The sequence below is a fragment of the Polypterus senegalus genome, chromosome 8 (assembly GCF_016835505.1).
Source record: "Polypterus senegalus isolate Bchr_013 chromosome 8, ASM1683550v1, whole genome shotgun sequence".
Lineage (NCBI taxonomy): Eukaryota > Metazoa > Chordata > Cladistia > Polypteriformes > Polypteridae > Polypterus > Polypterus senegalus.
Window position 1 is genome coordinate 13,063,119 of NC_053161.1, and position 18,929 is coordinate 13,082,047.

Here is an 18,929-nt window from a genome sequence, read left to right on the forward strand (position 1 = left end):
ACTTGGACAAGACTGGTCAGAAAATGAAAGCGGTATCCTACATCCCACACCCAATAAATTTTTGGGCCTGATTATGGACAGAGAAGGGATCATGTGGGCATACAATGTGACGGAGTGGAATCCAAGACAGCCCAGCTGGATATGTCATCTACCAGTGACAGCTTGTCTCTGCCTGAAGCTCCGCCCATTGAAGTCAGCACTGATCCTCTGTCATCTTTAACTTTTCAGTTTAGGCAAATGCCAGCCTCTTTAAACAGGAGCAGTGGAATGATGAATCCCTTAAGTTTGCCAGAAATGCAGTAGTTTCAGTAAATGGCCAATGCACTGATCTTTCCATGCCTAATGGACCCCACTTCGTTATTGAGAATGATTTGTTATATCGAGTAGCTGAGCATGATGGGGAGATGAGGTCACTGTTGTTAAAACCACAGACCTTCCAGCGGCAGATCTGTGAACTAGTGCATACCCATTTACTGGACGCCCATCTGGGAGCTCATAAAACCTTGGAAAGAATTAAACTCTGCTTTTATTGGCCCGGAATTAATGAGGAGGTCCGTCGTTTCTGTAGTTCCTTTCCAGAATGCCAGTTATGACAGATTCCTAGGAAAGATCGTGCTCCTTTAATTCCAGTTCCCCTTGTTGATATTCCTTTCGAATGTATCGTGGTCGATACGGTGGGACCCCTTGAACTCTCGACCCAAGGATATGAATACATTTCAGTCCTCGTGGATTATGCTACTCATTATCCAGAAGCTGTCCCATTATGAGCGACTAATTCTAAAACCATTGCACGGGAACTTGTAGGGGTCTTCTCGCGGGTGGGCTTCCCTTAGGAAATCTTAACAGATCAAGGGACGCCCTTTACCTCGAACACATCAAGGGAAGTTAATAAATTACTCCGGGTTAAGCATTTAAGATCGCAGTGTATCATCCTCAGACTGATAATCTTGTAGCGTGGTTCAATCAAACCCTCAAACAAATGCTACGTAAGGTGGTCAACATGGATAGAAGGAACTGGGATCAGTTACTTCCTCTAGTGCTTTTCGCTTATCGTGAAGTCCCCCAAGCAGCACAGGCCCACTGCTATAACCGGGGACCATTCCTTTGGGAGTTTTGTCTCAGTGACCGCATCATGGTCCTAGTGCTTACCTTCCACTCTAAACCGTTGGCTCATCGACAGTGGCCATACAAAGTTAAAGAGTGAAAAGGCTTGGTCAGTTATTTGGTGACCAACCAAATTGCCGTTCAGCTAAGCAGATATAGCACGTAAATCTGCTGAAACCATGGAGGTTGACCCCTTCCCAAATCAGCCCCACTCTTTCTTTGCTCATAAATTATCACTTAACTTCAGTCCTAATTTGACTCCCACTCAGAAACAGGAGCTGCAATCAGCGATCCTGTCAGTCACGGAGGTAATAATTGAACAACCTTGTCATACCTTGTCGATTGAGCATAATATTATGACAGAACTCAAGGTGATAGTGTGGGAATGCCCCTATCAATTACCAGAAGCAAAAAAGTAGCACTGGAACTTGAGATCAAGAGAATGCTGGAACTAGGAGTATTAGAGGAGAGACATAGTCCCTGGTCCAGCCCAATAATCTTGGTTGCAAAGCCTGATGGAGGTTTGAGGTTTTGCAATGACTTCCATCAGCTTAATCAAGTATCCTAATTCAATGCCAACCCTATGCCTCGCGTGGAAAACCTCCTTGAGAGGTTGGGTGGCATGAAGTATTTGACCATGCTGGCCATGACTAAAGGGTATTGGCCAATTTCTTTTATTGAAGTCCGCCGAGGCCAAAAACATCTTTAGTACCCCAGCGAACACTGGCAACATTGTGTACTTTCATTTGGATTGTACAGGGCACCAGCCACCTTCCAGTGTCTGCTGGATAAACTCGTAAGGCCCTACAACTCCTATAGGACCACCTACCTAGATGACGTGGCCATTTATTCCGGCACATGGAAGCAACACATAGAGCAAGTTCAAGCTGTGCTTCGAGTACGTGGTAAAGCCAGCCTTTGAATTACTCCCAAAAAATGCTTCTTTTGGTTAACTAATGCCAAATATTTGGGCTACCAGGTGGGCAAGGGTACAGTGCAACCACAGGAAACAAAGTTGAAACAATTATGAATTGTCCATGTCCGAAAACCATCTGGCAGATCCAAGGGTTTCGCCAGTTTGTTCCCTGGTTTTCAGAGACAGCGGTGCCCTTGACAGATATAACAAAGAAAAGAGCTCTTAGTTTGGTGGTATTTGATGAAAAGGCTGACTCTTCATTCCATGACCTAAAACAGGCTCTAACCTTGGCATGTGTACTAATTTCTTCTGATTTTTCTTTACCCTTCATACTCTAGACCGATGCTTTGGACACAGGACTTGGTGCTGTGCTGAGCCAAAGTAATTGATGAGTTGAGCACCCTGTTATGTTCCTGAGCTGGAAACTGCTGGGTCCAGGTAGGAGGTGGTGGAGCGGAAGACCTTGGCAATTAAATGGGCGATTACACAGCTGAGGTATTACCTCTTGGGCCATGAGTTCACACTTGTGACTGACCATGCTGCTTTACAGTGGCTGGCATTACATAGGGAATCGAGCCTACAAGTCACTTGCTGGTTTTTAGATCTTCACCCTTACAGGTTTTCGGTCGTTTATCATTGAGGAGCTCTCCAAGCCAACACAGATTCTTTTTCTTGGGTTTACGACCTCTCTGTTTGGGCCACTCGACCCAAAGGTTTTGGGCTGGGGGTGGGCAGTGTCACACATGTACAATTAGGAGGTAGTTTATGGGCACAAATAAGTGTGTTTGCATGCCAGACCAGCAGTTGGTGCTGTCCTCTAACTCTTCTCTCTCTATGCAGAACAACAAGATCCCTCAACCCCATTACTTCTGGTCCACAGATAACACCACTTCCGGTTCCAGTCACTTACGATTCCAGAATGCCCCAGACTCATGACATCATTTCCTTCAGCCGACCATATATACTGCCTTCTCTGTTTTGGACTCCAGTTTGTAAAGATGTATTTGAGTCATCTGACACCTACAGTATGCAGGGGGATCTTCCAAACCTTTGACGTTGTCTCTGTATTTGATTTACAATATATATATATATGATACAGTATTATATATTGTGGAGATCAGCCCAGACACAGACAGACACAGAGACACACAAGTCCCAAAAGCACACACTATTTATTTTACTTTGCACAGTACCCAGTGCACAAAACACCACCAATACTCAGTCCTTTCCTTTTCTCTCTTTTTTCTTTATTCTTCTTTTCTCTATCCTCTGCTGCCTCGACTCCTTTTCCGCAAGCTCTGTCCTCCACCTCCTGACTCCAGCTCCCAGAATAGAGTGAGGCAGTCTCTTCTATAGTGTCCCCTGGGAGCGCTCCAGGTGCTTTTTGACGAGCATCCGTCACCACTTCAGAGTGTGGTGGAAGTGCTGCCATCGAGGGGTTCACAACAGTCCAGGCGCCCCCTGGCAATGACCACGGGCCCAAACAGGGTTCAGCTTCCAAGCTGCAATCCTGTTGCCCCTATACAAACCCAAGGGAGGTACTGTCTCTCTCCCGGTCCTTCAATCCTCCAGGCATCCTGGCTGGGTAAGAGCCATATATATATATATTTTTATTTATTTATTTATTTTTTTTGAGATTGTACTCTCAAACATGTGAAGTAGATTAAAAAAACAATCCAGGACGCCTATTTTGCATAAGCTGACTTGGGGCTGCACATGTACTACACTGAATGGATCAACGTGTGTCTACACGGTTCTTAGAAGTGTGTTTAAGCTGTTGAGCCCAATTTTTGACAGGGACTGAAGCTTGCAATTGTTCACCATGAACAAAGAATTCCAAGTAAGTGCAGGTCATAAGCTTACACTGATTAAGTCTGTTCCCTTTTTATAAACTATCGGATCAGCTACACTGTGATCACTCATGGACTCTGAAGGTGGTGGAACATTTAGAAAATGATTGAACTTGACTACAGAGGAAGTAAAGTCATAACAAGGTTTCCATATGTGAACCTGTGTAAGGATTAATAACACGTCTCAAGAGGTGAAAGTGGAGGGCTGGCACATCCGCCTGACCCCGTCTCCTCTCATTTGGACATCCCCCAGAGCCTGCGCTTCATTGGATACTAACTCTATTTTTCCCATAGGATCAATGCTTAGTAGCTTTGTTTTTCATATCCACAGAGTTTTTAAGGACCATGATCCCCTGTGTAATTGGTATGGACTGCATATATCCTAAGAGCCAAGGCGGAAGTGAATTCTTCATATTCAGGTAGGATTTACCATGTCTGGTCTGCGGGGACAAAATAAGAAGGCTGAATGCACCCCGCCACACCCTGGCTGGGCATGGAATTCCCTTCTTTTGGTCCCCCCCACATGTGTCTGACAATATATATATATATATATATATATATATACAGTATATAAAGTTTTTTTTTTTTACAGTAAACTTCAGAAATAATGGTACCCCTCAAAAGAGTGAACAAAACCATTAATATGATATATATAATACATACAATGATTCTAGTATTCTCTAAATATTCGGAAAAAACGCTATTTATTTAATAAAAACAATTCCTGCAAAAGTGTCATTTATCTTCAGAATAGTTTTGTCACAATCATATGTTTCAAACTTAGTATATTACACCTTGAACAATACTAGAAATAAAACCAAATAAATGTGAATCTTTGGGGAAAAAATGTTTCTTGATATTGCTTTTGGTGTCTAGGAACTGTTGTCTATGTCCATTTCCTTTTTCACTGGGGTATAACTACGAGGTAACACACAGGTAAAATTCTTTTTGTCATTCATCAACATGGGTAAAACCAAAGAGTTCTCAACTCAAATGAGAAACAAAGTTGTTGAGCTGCATAGATTGGGGAATGGCTACAAAAAATTGCTATTCAATAGAAACTACCAATAAGTACAATCAGGGCTGTAATAAAGAAATTTGAAAAGCATGAAACTGTTGAAAATTTGCCAGGAAGGGGACACTTACTGCCACAATGCACAGTAAGGAGGCAAAGAAGAGCCCCCAGATTTTAATTTCACAACTGTAAAGTTTAGTTTCAAACTTAGCTGTGAGATGTAAGAAGCCTATCCTGAGTCCAAGATACAAATCCAGGCATCTCAACTTTGCCAAGCAACATTGGAGGTACAACTGGAATTGTGTGTTGTTGTCAGATGAAACAAAAACTGAGCTTTTTGGCCATACACACCATCACTATGTATGGTGAAAAAACAGAACTGCGTACAGAGCAGGGAACTTCTTGCCCATGGTAAAATGTGGTCATGGCTCTTTTCTGCTTTGAGGCTGTTTTGCTGCCAGTGGTCCAGGGGCTCTTGGTAAGGCCACTGGCATTATGAATTTCATTAAATATCAGAACATTTTAGCTGAAAATCTGGCTGTCTCTGAGAAGGCAAAAACTGGGTTGTGGTTGGGTCTTCTAACAAGACAATGATCCGAAACACAAATCCAAATCAAGAAAGAATTGGTTGTAGAAACACAGAAATCAGAAGTTTTGCAAAGGCCCTCTCAGTCAAAAGATCTGAACCCAACTGAAAATCTGTGGTATCAATTGAAGAGAGCAGTTCACAAGAGAAAATCCAAGGATCTCCATGAGTTGGAAATGTTCTGCTTGGAAGAATGGCCCAACACTACAGAAATCGGCTGGATGCTGCATTCTTGCCAGGGGAGGCTCCAACAAATACTGACATTTTGGGTGCCAAAATTTTTTTAATTTGCCTTACTTAAGGAAAACTTTATTTTGTTCCAAAGGTCTGTTTGATAATAAAAGCATGAGTCATACCTAATTGTTTAAGCATAAAATACCACTCTTTGCATGTGTTGTCCCTTTTATATACTAGTTTTTGCATTTTTTCATGAAGAGTGCCAATATTTCGGGAGTTGACTAGATATAATATTTATATTTATATACTGTAATGTGCATATAAATTATTATGTGACATACTGTACTTCAGGTGTACAATCTCATACAGCTGAAGAGATATTTCAAAAGTTCATTCATCATTTCCCCAACCAGAAAGCATCCAACACCACAAATTAAGAATTTACAACCATACATTGAGGTAAAGCAAGCTTATGGTGTAAAAGTGATGAAAGCATTAAACTCAAAATGATTCATTATTATTGATAAACAGAAACAGGATTTTTTTGCAGACTGTTCCCTTTATTTTCTAACAAATTTCAGACATACAACAGCATGTGGCTTAGTGATAAATAAAATGACCACAGTGATATCAAGCACCACACTGTAGGAACAGGATGCGTCCCAGCCTGCTGAATCATAACATCAAATCCACCATAATTGTGAGATCTGTGATGTTATATATAAAAATTCTCAAAACTATTAAAAAAAAAAAATTAAAAACAGAATGCCATTTAAAACCTTGAAAAAAACAAACTCTGTGCCTGGACTCTTAACACGGGATTGAGATAGCAGACTTAAGTGTGTCAGCAGGTTGTCTTTCCAAAAATGCTAAAATGATTCCAGCAATATGGCAGTTATCTTTTATTGAGAGATGAACCAAGATATGAAGCGAAAAAACCAAACCCAAAATTGACTAAGGTTTAAACCAAGAGAAGACTTTAGAAACTATCATGTAATGAACAAGGTTGAAAAAATATGTAGAAATCCTGACTACCAAAATGTTCTTCAGGGAGGCTACTGATTGTGAGAGGGTTTTAGAGAATTATCTACAAATATGAATATACCTGCTGTTGCATTGCCATCTTTTATATGAGTACAGTGTAACCTCAGTTTACGAGCATAATTCGTTCTGGAAACGTGCTCGCAGTCCAAAGCACTCGTATATCAAAGTGAATTTCCCTATACGAAATAATGGAAATTCAGTCGATTTGTTCCACATCCCAAAATTATTCATATAAAAATGATTAATCTATACTAATAAAAGTCAAAGCCCTCACTGACTCACTCACTCACTGACTGACTCATTCACTGACTCATCATTAATTCTCCAACTTCCCGTGTAGGTAGAAGGCTGAAATTTGGCAGGCTCATTCCTTACAGCTTCCTTACAAAAGTTGGGCAGGTTTCATTTCGAAATTCTACGCGTAATGGTCATAACTGGAAGCTATTTTTCTCCATTTACTGTAATGGAGTTGAGCTCGATGGCCGTGGGGGACGGAGTTTCGTGTGACATCATCACGCCTCCCAGGTAATCACATGAACTGACTGTCAACGCAGTACATAGAAAACAAGGAAGAGCTCCAAAAATCGCTGAAGAAAACATGCATTATATAATTGAGAAGGCAGCGAAACAATAAGAAGCGAGCGAGTGACATATACAACCATATTCATGAGTGCAGCTACTTCGGAAACAAAGCACGGTGTAAACCTAAAGTTTAAATTAAGTTCTCATAGACAGGCTGCTGCTGGCGTTTGTCATGCCCACAGCTAATGAGGGATACAAGTTTAATGAGAGAACGCAGGATATAAACGAGAGTTTTGATCACTTTGTAACTAAGTTAAAATTGCAGGTGAAGGGCTGTGCTTATGCAAATTCCGAGAGACTGTGTTTGTGGGGGATTGACAGTTAAGGCGGTGGGGGAGTCACGTCATCATCTCCCCTCCCATTCACCTCATTTCGCTCTGAGCTGAGCTCCTCAGCTAACGCAGTCTTGCGGAACCAACTTTGTGACGCTGCCACCAAATACAGAAAAATCCACAAGTTAATACGCACGCTGTCTCTAGAATTTCTCCACACTCTGAATCCTCCAGGCACTACTTACAAAAGGTTACATTGACAATCGTGTTACGTTATTTTTAAAATGTTTCCTTTTCTTAGCACAAGCACAGCTGAGAAGCTTCGATGCAAGTGCTCCATAACGCGTTAAAAATAACGCATTTAATCACACTTTGCATTCCAAGCAAAGGGGAACTTCTGTCAATGCATGATTTCCTGGTACACCGATTACATTGATGCACACATCACAGCTACAAAAAAGAGTCGGAAGAAAGCGCGTTGCTAGGACTGAGGAAAATTTCGTTTCAAAAGACTACCCTACGGAAGCCTTGATAAAAGCGTGGTTTTGTGCAAACTGTGCAAAAAGGAGTTTCCATACCACCCAAGCACTTCAACCTTACGGTACCATCGAAATGCAAAACATGTTACATAGAACACAGAAACTGTGTATGCTGTTAGCACTAGCAGTAGCGGTTCGAGTACCAACAAAAGGCAGCTCAAACCTGATGAAATGACTGGCTTCAGGACCAAAATTAGTAAGTCAACATCGGTCAAACACTTACATGCATATTCATGAATGCAGCTACTTCGATAACAAAGCACGGTGTAAACCTAAAGTTTAAATTAAGATCATAGACAGGCTGCCGCTGGCGTTTGTCATGCCTACGGCTAATGCGGGATACAAGTTTAATGAGAGGACACAGGATATAAATGACAGTTTTGATCACTTTGTAACTAAGTTCACATTGATGGTGAAGGGCTGTGCTTATGCAAATTCCGAGAGACTGTCTTTGTGGGGGGGATTGACAGTTAAGGCGGATGGGGGAGTCATATCATCATCTCCCTTCCCATTCACCTCATTTCGCTCTTAGCTGAGCTCCGCAGCTAACGCAGTCTTGCAGAATAGTGATGGGAAGTTCGGATCATTTTACCGACTCGGACCTTTGAGTCTCATTCAGCAAAATGAACGAATCATTTTTTGAGTCATTTCGTTCAATTCTCTTTCTGGCTCAGACTGCATAGGATAAGCTTATGGGGCTGTCACGTGATGGACGAACGACTCAAACCCGAAGACTCGAGAGATGAACTAATCAATTCTGTTTCCGGCTCAGACTCAGTTGGTTAAGCTTATGGGGCTGTCACATGATGAACAAACGACTCAAAAAACCCGAAGACTCGAAACAGGTGAATCAATTCCAATACAGAAACTATAGGAAGTTGCGCAAATGCGCATGCGCGACTGAACGAATAACTCCCACGAGACGACTCGTTCTTCCCGAGTCACATTAAAGATTTGTTCAAACTGAATGAATCGTTCAAGAACGACCCATCACTATTGTGGAACCAACTTTGTCAGGCTGGCACCAAATACTCACAGAAAAATCCACAAGTTAATACGCACGCTGTCTCTAGAGTTTCTCCACACTCTGAATCCTCTAAGCACTACTTACAAAAGGTTACATTGACAATCGTGCTACGTTATTTTTAAAATGTCTCCTTTTCTTAGCACAAGCACAGCTGAGAAGCTTCGATGCATGTGCTCCATAACGCGTTAAAAAATAACGTATTTTTTCACACTTTGCATTCCAAGCAAAGGGGAACTTCTGTCAATGCATGATTTCTTGGTACACCGATTACATTGATGCACACATTAGAGCTACAAAAATGTAACAGTCGGAAGAGAGTGCGTTGCTACGACTGATTGGAGGAAAATTTAATTTCAAAAGACTACCCGACGGAAGCCTTGATAAAAGCGTGGTTTTGTGCACATATATATATATATATATATATATATATATATATATATATATATATATATATATATATATATGTATATATATGTGGATTTATATGTATATATACAGTACTGTATATATGTGTGTACATGTATATACAGTGGTGTGAAAAACTATTTGCCCTCTTCCTGATTTCTTATTCTTTTGCATGTTTGTCACACAAAATGTTTCTGATCATCAAACACATTTAACCATTAGTCAAATATAACACAAGTAAACACAAAATGCAGTTTTAAATGATGGTTTTATTATTTAGGGAGAAAAAATCCAAACCTACATGGCCCTGTGTGAAAAGTAATTGCCCCTGAACCTAATAACTGGTTGGGCCACCCTTAGCAGCAATAACTGCAATCAAGCGTTTGCGATATCTTGCAATGAGTCTTTTACAGCGCTCTGGAGGAATTTTGGCCCACTCATCTTTGCAGAATTGTTGTAATTCAGCTTCATTTGAGGGTTTTCTAGCATGAACCGCCTTTTTAAGGTCATGCCATAGCATCTCAATTGGATTCAGGTCAGGACTTTGACTAGGCCACTCCAAAGTCTTCATTTTGTTTTTCTTCAGCCATTCAGAGGTGGATTTGCTGGTGTGTTTTGGGTCATTGTCCTGTTGCAGCACCCAAGATCGCTTCAGCTTGAGTTGACGAACAGATGGCCGGACATTCTCCTTCAGGATTTTTGGTAGACAGTAGAATTCATGGTTCCATCTATCACAGCAAGCCTTCCAGGTCCTGAAGCAGCAAAACAACCCCAGACCATCACACTACCACCACCATATTTTACTGTTGGTATGATGTTCTTTTCTGAAATGCTGTGTTCCTTTTACGCCAGATGTAACGGGACATTTGCCTTCCAAAATGTTCAACTTTTGTCTCATCAGTCCACAAGGTATTTCCCAAAAGTCTTGGCAATCATTGAGATGTTTCTTAGCAAAATTGAGACGAGCCCTAATGTTCTTTTTGCTTAACAGTGGTTTGTGTCTTGGAAATCTGCCATGCAGGCCGTTTTTGCCCAGTCTCTTTCTTATGGTGGAGTCGTGAACACTGACCTTAATTGAGGCAAGTGAGGCCTGCAGTTCTTTAGACGTTGTCCTGGGGTCTTTTGTGACCTCTCGGATGAGTGGTCTCTGCGCTCTTGGGGTAATTTTGGTTGGCCGGCCACTCCTGGGAAGGTTCACCACTTCCATGTTTTTGCCATTTGTGGATAATGGCTCTCACTGTGGTTCGCTGGAGTCCCAAAGCTTTAGAAATAGCTTTATAACCTTTAACAGAATGATAGATCTCAATTACTTCTGTTCTCATTTGTTCCTGAATTTCTTTGGATCTTGGCATGATGTCTAGCTTTTGAGGTGCTTTTGGTCTACTTCTCTGTGTCAGGCAGCTCCTATTTAAGTAATTTCTTGATTGAAACAGGTGTGGCAGTAATCAGGCCTGGGGTGGCTACGGAAATTGAACCCAGGTGTGATACACCACAGTTAGGTTATTTTTAACAAGGGGGCAATTACTTTTTCACACAGGGCCATGTTGGTTTGGATTTTTTCTCCCTAAATAATAAAAACCATCATTTAAAAACTGCATTTTGTGTTTACTTGTGTTATATTTGACTAATGGTTAAATGTGTTTGATGATCAGAAATATTTTGTGTGACAAACATGGCAAAAGAATAAGAAATCAGGAAGGGGGCAAATAGTTTTTCACACCACTGTATATGTGTATGTGTGTGTATATATATATATATATATATATATATGTATATATATAATATATATATATATGACAGCAACACTCATGACAATGACAATGTTACGTTATTATTAAAATGTTTCCTTTTCTTTTTCATTATTTCTTTAACACACTACTTCTCCGCTGCGAAGCGCGGGTATTTTGCTAGTACAAAATATAAAGTAACAATACATGAAACAAATTAACCTGCACTTTAAATTTAAAAAGAATCATGGCTGGTGTGAGTAGAAGAGTGTCCCAAAGCAATCGCAGTCTCCCAGCGCTGTAGCAGTTCGCCGTATAAGCGTATCCAAAAAGATCGCGGACATAAGCTATAAGCGCCTGCCGTCGATGCGTGATACAAGGAACATTATAAAGATCCCGCTACAATAAATAACCGTGCTGTTGCTGTTTCAAGCTGAATAAAGCTGGTATTGTTAAAGTACTGAGACTTAGCTTCGTGTTTTGGGGCGCAAGACGGGGACTCGCACTTCACAGCACACACACACACACTCACAATGCTGTAGTAAACAGTATACGCTTGTACGGATGTTTATTGTATGAGTGAGGCACGCAGACTCAGATGGAGAATATCAACAACAACAACAACAACATTTATTTATATAGCACATTTTCATACAAACAGTAGCTCAAAGTGCTTTACATATTAAAGAATAGAAAAATGAAAGACACAATTATAAAACAAAATAAATCAACATTAACATTGAATAAGAGTAAGGTTCAATGGCCAGGGGGGACAGAAAAAACAAAAAAACTCCAGACGGCTGGAGAAAAAAATAAATAAATAAATAAAAAAAAATATGAGCCGATTGCGCTCAAGAGGAGAGAGAGAGAGCGAGATAAGGAGAGAGAGAGAGAGAGACATGCGCGAGCGAGAGAGATAAGGAGAGAGAGAGAGAGAGAGACTCATGCGCGAGCAAGAGAGATAAGGAGAGAGAGACGTGCGAGCATGAGAGAGAGAAGAACCATCAGCTCAGTTGTGATCACATGACGCTCAGCAGACAAAGTGTATCCATACTACTTGTATTGCAAGATATCGCTCGTTTATCAAGTCAAAATTTATTACAAAATTTAGCTCGTCTTGCAAAACACTCGTAAACCAAGTTTATCGCAAACCGAGGTTCCACTGTACTGTGATTGTGTGATAGAGTGGGACAGCAACAGTCAGCTCAACATGGCAGAAAAAAATGACGACTTTTTAATATAATTAGATAAACCAAAGCTAAGCTCAGAATGGACGCTGCACTAGTCATAACCCTAAAGTCATAACAGAAGTCAGGCCTACCTCTAGTTTCTCCACATGTAATCTCCAGCTTCCTATGTGTAACATGGCTGTCAATGTTCTACATCTCTCCTGTTAAGAAAAAGCAGTAGCTAAGCAACAAGGAAATCAAAAGTAATAATCTTACAACTATGAAATAAATTAGTATTACATAATAGCAAAGACATTTAGTCAGAAAACGAAACACATTTAAGTATTTGATCCTATAAATTGGCATAAGCATTTCAGTCTGTCTTTAATTAAAATAAGCAAATTGACATTAGAAAGGTTGTCATAACTGAGTAAGGAATGCCCAAAGGCTAACTGTGAACTCAAAACTTTACAATATGACAAGACCCCTTGTGACGCAAAGAGGATGAATAAAGCTTACACATTTAAATTTATACTGAAACAAGGTCCTTTTATAACTAAAATATATCTTAGCATTCATTCCATGTGATGCTTGTAAGGTTTAAAGGTTCCTTCTGCCACTCATTTTGTTTTAAAGTTTATACAAAATTACACTATAGGGCTTTTGCTGTAACCTTGCATTGATTTGAATGAACCTATAAGTACTTTTGCTCTTTGCAGATACATACTGGAGCAGCACTTTTCTAACTCCTATATTTATAAACATAATTTAATGTTTTGTAAAAAACAGGACATTTTTTAAAAAGATATTTAGTAAAATATTGTATTATACTTTTATTGATGTGAGTAATTATACAGTTTGCAGTACAGAATTATGGATAACAGTTTGTCTTTGTTAAAATTTTCCATGCCAGATGAATTTAATATTTGCTATATCTACACATTCATTTTTTTCATTTTAAACACTATATGTTAATGTTCATCTGGGTCATGTTTCTAGTACGTGTGTTTGCTTGCTAAATAAATAAAGAGGAAAAAAGTCCCTTAACCATGTTTTAAAAAGAATTCAATAAATGACTGGCTGGGGTAGGCTAGACAACCCGGTATGCTATTTTAAGCACATTAAGAGAAAACAGTGGCAAGAAATGCACCTAAATATTATTACTCAAAAGGCAAACACAAAATCAGTAAACTACACCGATAACTAAGTGTAACATGAATGTTTTAATAAATACTTTCCTAAAACTGATGCTATATGGTTTACATGATAAGATTAAATGATAAAAATGTTCTAAAAACAGAGTGCATGGTGACAGAGCGACTAGGACTGCTGTCCAGTACAGGGTTCTGGGTGCAAGTCCTTGCCTGATTAGTGTGTTTGTATAATTTGCATGTTTTCATTATACCTCTATGGGTTTTTCCTTCTACATCCTAAAGAGGAAATAGTAACATTAATTGGCAAATCTGAATTTCCCTGTCAAAAGAGTGCTAATCTGCATACAAGTGTCCCATGTGATGGATGGCACATACGTCAGGGTTGGTTCCTGTCTTGAACATAACTGGTTGAACAGACTCTCGAAACCCTGAAGTGGATTAAGCTAGTTTAATAATTGATGGATAGATTTGAAAAATATTGAAAGTGTGTCCAAAGGTAAGAAAAGCTGTTGACCATGCTTGCCTGGAAACACGATGCAACATGGTTGCATTCCCATGCAATCTGATTCTAAGGGGTCCTGATCCCCTGCAACAAGGGCTGCCTCCAGCCTCCCACCACCCATGGACACCACTTGGCAGGTTTGCTTTCTCTTAAACGTTCTCTTGAAAGTTTATTTCAGCTTTCAGGTTTGGTATCGAGCTTGTGCTGATATTAAGCCTTGGATGGAGCTTCTTACCAGCTTTGGGCTGCTAACTGATAAACTATTGTATTACAACTGTGAGTCACTACAGTGTTTAACCTACATAGAGCACACCATTAAAATTCCCCAAAAAAAAATAGATATAGAAAAATGAAAATGTGGGTATGGTAGCTTTTGATCGTATAGTCTTCAGCTTAAAAGCCAAAAGTGTTACCGCAAAGCCATTTGCTTCAAGCACATCTTGGGGTTCTGGAAGTTTAAATACAGTAGTAAATCCTCATCTGGCCAGCAGCCTCTGGCTCTTTTCATGTTTTCTAGTATTTTAGAAAATAGTTTTGACATGAATGGCTCTTCATTACTACTACACAATGCATACTTGTAAAAAAAATAATAACTACTGAAACTGAATTCCATGTGTATTTAGCTAGAATAGAAAGTGTTGTATTTTATTTTAAGAATTAATGTGTTGTTGTCAATGACACATTTACTTACTGTAAATAAATGTAATATGCAATAAGTCACTTTATAATAAAGTTCAAATGTTCTGAAATACTGAGGAAACAGTTTTGACTTGTATAAGCCTATCTTAAGAGTCTATATTTAAAAGCACAAATGAGGGAGCAACAATTTGCTTTAACAAAGCTATTAGATAGATAGATAGATAGATAGATAGATAGATAGATAGATAGATAGATAGATAGATAGATAGATAGATAGATAGATAGAACTTTATATGTCCCAAATTTGACTTTTTACAGAAGCTTTTTAAATAAATAAATACATAGACAGACAGATAAATACACATATATACATACACAGTATGGTCTGAATACACATCAGAATGACTATTAAGCAAGAAAATTAAACAGGAAGGAAAGTTCTGAGTTGGCTGTCACAGTCACAGTGAGGCATATGTAGATGTATTGCTGTTGGTATAATGGAACCACATTAGCATTTCTTGACACACTTCTGCTAAATGATTTGTTGGCTGAAAGTCCTCATTGTTAGTGTGTCAGAGAGAGGATGTGTAGCATTGTTCATAATGGCACTCAGTTTAGTTTTAATCCTCTCCTTCACTAAGACCTCCAGGGGATCCAGAGTGTGTCCTAAAACTGTGCTTGTTCTTTTAATTAGTTTATTGATTCAGTGGGCCTTTCTTGAAGTTATTGTTACCAGCCCAGCACACCTCAGCAGTGGCCATCTCAGAGTTGTGAAGGATCATTAAAGTTATGCAATCTCCTGCCCTTTCTTATATAGTTCTGTTGTGTTCTGTGAACCAGTTCAACCTGTCATTAATGTGGATCCCCAATGGGCCACTTCTATATCGACTTCTTGTGACATTTACAAAGAAGAAATATCCAAAAGAGCTTAGCAAACAAAAGCTTAGTTAAAAAGAGCTTAACAAAAAACAATGAGAAAAGTCACAAAAGTTCAGCAAAGCTTTTGATAGAGTACTGCACTAAAGATTAATTTTAAAACAAAAAGCAGGTAACTTGCAAAGCTGGATTTCACTCTTTTTCAATTATCTGAAAACAAAGAGTAAGAACAAAAGATAAATGATCCATATGGAGTGAGGTCAACAACAACATCAATTTCAATATATTTCAGTTAGTAAATTATTGTGTTTTTTGTTTTAATTTAGATATTTTATTAACATTTTTAATTGAAGTAATATTCATATGTTAAGGTACTCTTTGGCTTCAGAGAAATGCATTTTAACACTGCCATCCTAAATCAACTTTATAAAATACTATACTATACTATCCTAATTATGATCCTGGAAGTCCGTAGTGCCTGTAGGTTTTCATTTCAGCCAGTTTCATAATTAGATGCCAGGCCAAGCAGGTAATAAACCGTGGTATTTACCTATATGGCTTGGTAATGTTTACATTCTTCCAATATTACTTTGCAGATTTTTTTCTGAGAACATTATCCATAGGTTTTGCGGTCCTGAACAGATCTTTACCTCTTGGATCTTTTCTTTCTCTTTGATTTATTTTACTATCAAAGATATGTCATGATTCATATAAACAGCTTTAAATGGAAGCATGTTAGCTGGAGAGCTGGTGGTACTTTAACATTTGCACTTCACTATTAACTGACTGCTGGTTAAGAAAACAGGCAACGATTAAAACATTAATGCAGCTGTTTAAAACTAAAATAGGCAATTAAAGATTCTGAATTATAACAAACTAAGTCCAAGAAAGCATACTGCTTCTAGTAGTAAATAAATGGGTTCTAATTAACAAACTGGTTAAAGTGAAAGCCAGTAGCTACTGCCGTCCTCCAGGATGTAACTGAGGGACTTGCTGAAGATATTTAATTCAGAAAACAGGCATCTAAATGTTAATGGAGTCATTTACATTTTTTATATGTCAACCAATAACGGCTATTACCAGGGTATATGTCTGCTGTTTAGACTTTTAATAACTTGCATTTTTGCTACATTTTAAAATTAATCAAACTCATGAAATCCCCATAATAAAGGCTCCAAATTGTCAGTAGAAGAAAAGGCTGCCACCTTTGACCACTGCTTTAGCCATTTTCTTGCCGATAGCAGGCAAGAACTTTTTAGCTTTACTTTTCATGATGAGAAATGTGATGCATATCTCTGCTATGAATATCAACAATCAGATTTGTTTCTTTTCTACTTTCTTTGTCACTTCCAAATAATGTGGCAGTAGAAATTAGGTCTAAACTTTGTACTATTGAAAAATAAAAACTAAACTAAAGCAACCAAAGAAAGGAGCTGGTTCGGTCAATAAGGTACGTAAGACGAATTGGGTATAAAGTTTTATGGGTTACCATGGGGTATTTGAGAGCAGCTTAAGCCTAGCAAGGTTTATCTTTTTGCATGAACGACAGAGGGTTATAAAATTAGTTTGAGGTATCAATATAGACTGAAAGTGTTAAAATAAGACCATATGTCAAGAAGGGTTGAAAGATAAGAGCATATAAATAACATTCTTTTGATGGGTTACCAGTATTGGACTTACGTGGTAGTTTTAACCCATCTTTAAAGTAGATGATGTGTACTGGCCTGAGACCCTTAGCACTTAATGGTTGTATGGAAAAACTGCTTCCCATCTGAATTCATGAATGACCCAGTCATTGTTAAGTCATCAAGGAATGTTTTCAATGTTTTGTTTTTTTTTTGCTTGATTTGACTATTTATGCTCATTTTAAATTGGATTAAAATCGACAAAATTATATAATGTAAAGGTGTCACAGTGATTATCAGTAAAAGGAAATAAACAATAAGCGAAATGAGGAATAAAGCTTCACCAGATGCAGGTGCTAACCCTGCAGTACATAAAAACAAGCCCATGTATGATTTTTACAGTTATTTTGGTATAATGCTAAGGAATTTATTATATTTACCATAAGCATTGCTAGTAAGTTTGGCAGTGTTATGAATTCCTAATAACACATGTGCATCATTAGATCACAGTGGAGCAAAGCAAACAGCTGTCAGTGTTTACTGTAGAGACTCTGCAGACCTGAACTGCTGTAACAACTTCATTTGGAAGACGGGCTCAACATGATTTTAATCAATTCTCCAAGTTCCACAATGCTGTGGTCAATTCTCCGTCTGCTTCCAGCTGAGCTACACTGCTGATGTAAGAAGTGAACAACCTGACCATCATCATATTTGGGACCCGGGAGCAGTTGTTTAATATTCACCAGATGTAAACAAACAGAAAATTGGCAATATGTTTTTAAAGAGCCAATAAAATTTTATCAGTCTTTCCGCTAAGGACTGGGTGGCACTGCTTTGATCTGTTCAAACCTGGATTTACCAATGAACAGAGTAACCTGATTTATTTCAGTTGGTTTATTTCTAACAAGAGACTAATATGTTCCACAAGGGTGTCGGCAGAAATAAATTGCTTTGGTGAAGTTCTAGAAAGCTCTCAATCAATAAAACGCAATGCATTTACCATTCTGAGATGTCACGCATGGATGTGTTTAGCAAATGTCTCTGTGAAGTGATGAGAAATGATTTTTCCAGCTAAACACAAAGACTCCAGTTGCTCTGTGTGTGTAATTTGAGCTCATTTTTGTGTAAATGTTTTGAGCTATATGAAAAGAACAACTCAAAATGAACAACTGTGATATTTTTTGGCTTTCTGTTGTCCTGGAATCACATCAGAGTTCTTGTTCAAGGACAGTAATTCACTTTACTTATTTAAAGTCAGCCTTTGACATCACATAAAGGAACTGCACAAAAAAAGCACAAAAAACTACGAATTCTGTCATCATTTAAACTATGAAGGTAAGCAGAATTAATAAAACCACCATTAAACTAAGCAAAATGGTATGTCATGAGGCATACAGTACTTACTTAATGATACCACAGACAAGCATACGTTGACTGGTTGAAGGTGAATTGCTGGCTTGGCATGATTTTTTTTATATTTTATTCTATTAATATCAAAAAACATTCCATACATGCAAGTCAAGCTTAACAAAACTGGTTTGAAACAAATCTACCCCCACCCATGAGAAAGAGAGCTAGGTCAGCAGAGTAGCACTTTAATAATGGTAAATAAATAAATAAAAATAGAATAGAAAAAGAGGGGTGAAAATCCACTTCCCCAATGTAAATGTTTATTCTAAAATGTTATTTTTCAGATCCTGCCAGGTTTTGAGAAAATTTT

At 38.6% G+C, this 18,929-nt stretch overlaps 1 long non-coding RNA gene across 1 annotated transcript in view; it reads right to left on the reverse strand.

Annotated features, from left to right (window-relative positions):
• Positions 1 to 18,929, reverse strand: part of LOC120533796 — a 328,218-nt gene that overhangs the window by 45,993 nt on the left and 263,296 nt on the right. The window contains exon 2 of the long non-coding RNA XR_005634622.1: positions 12,566 to 12,634. This is a non-coding gene — a long non-coding RNA (uncharacterized LOC120533796). The remainder of the gene's footprint in view (positions 1 to 12,565; positions 12,635 to 18,929) is intronic.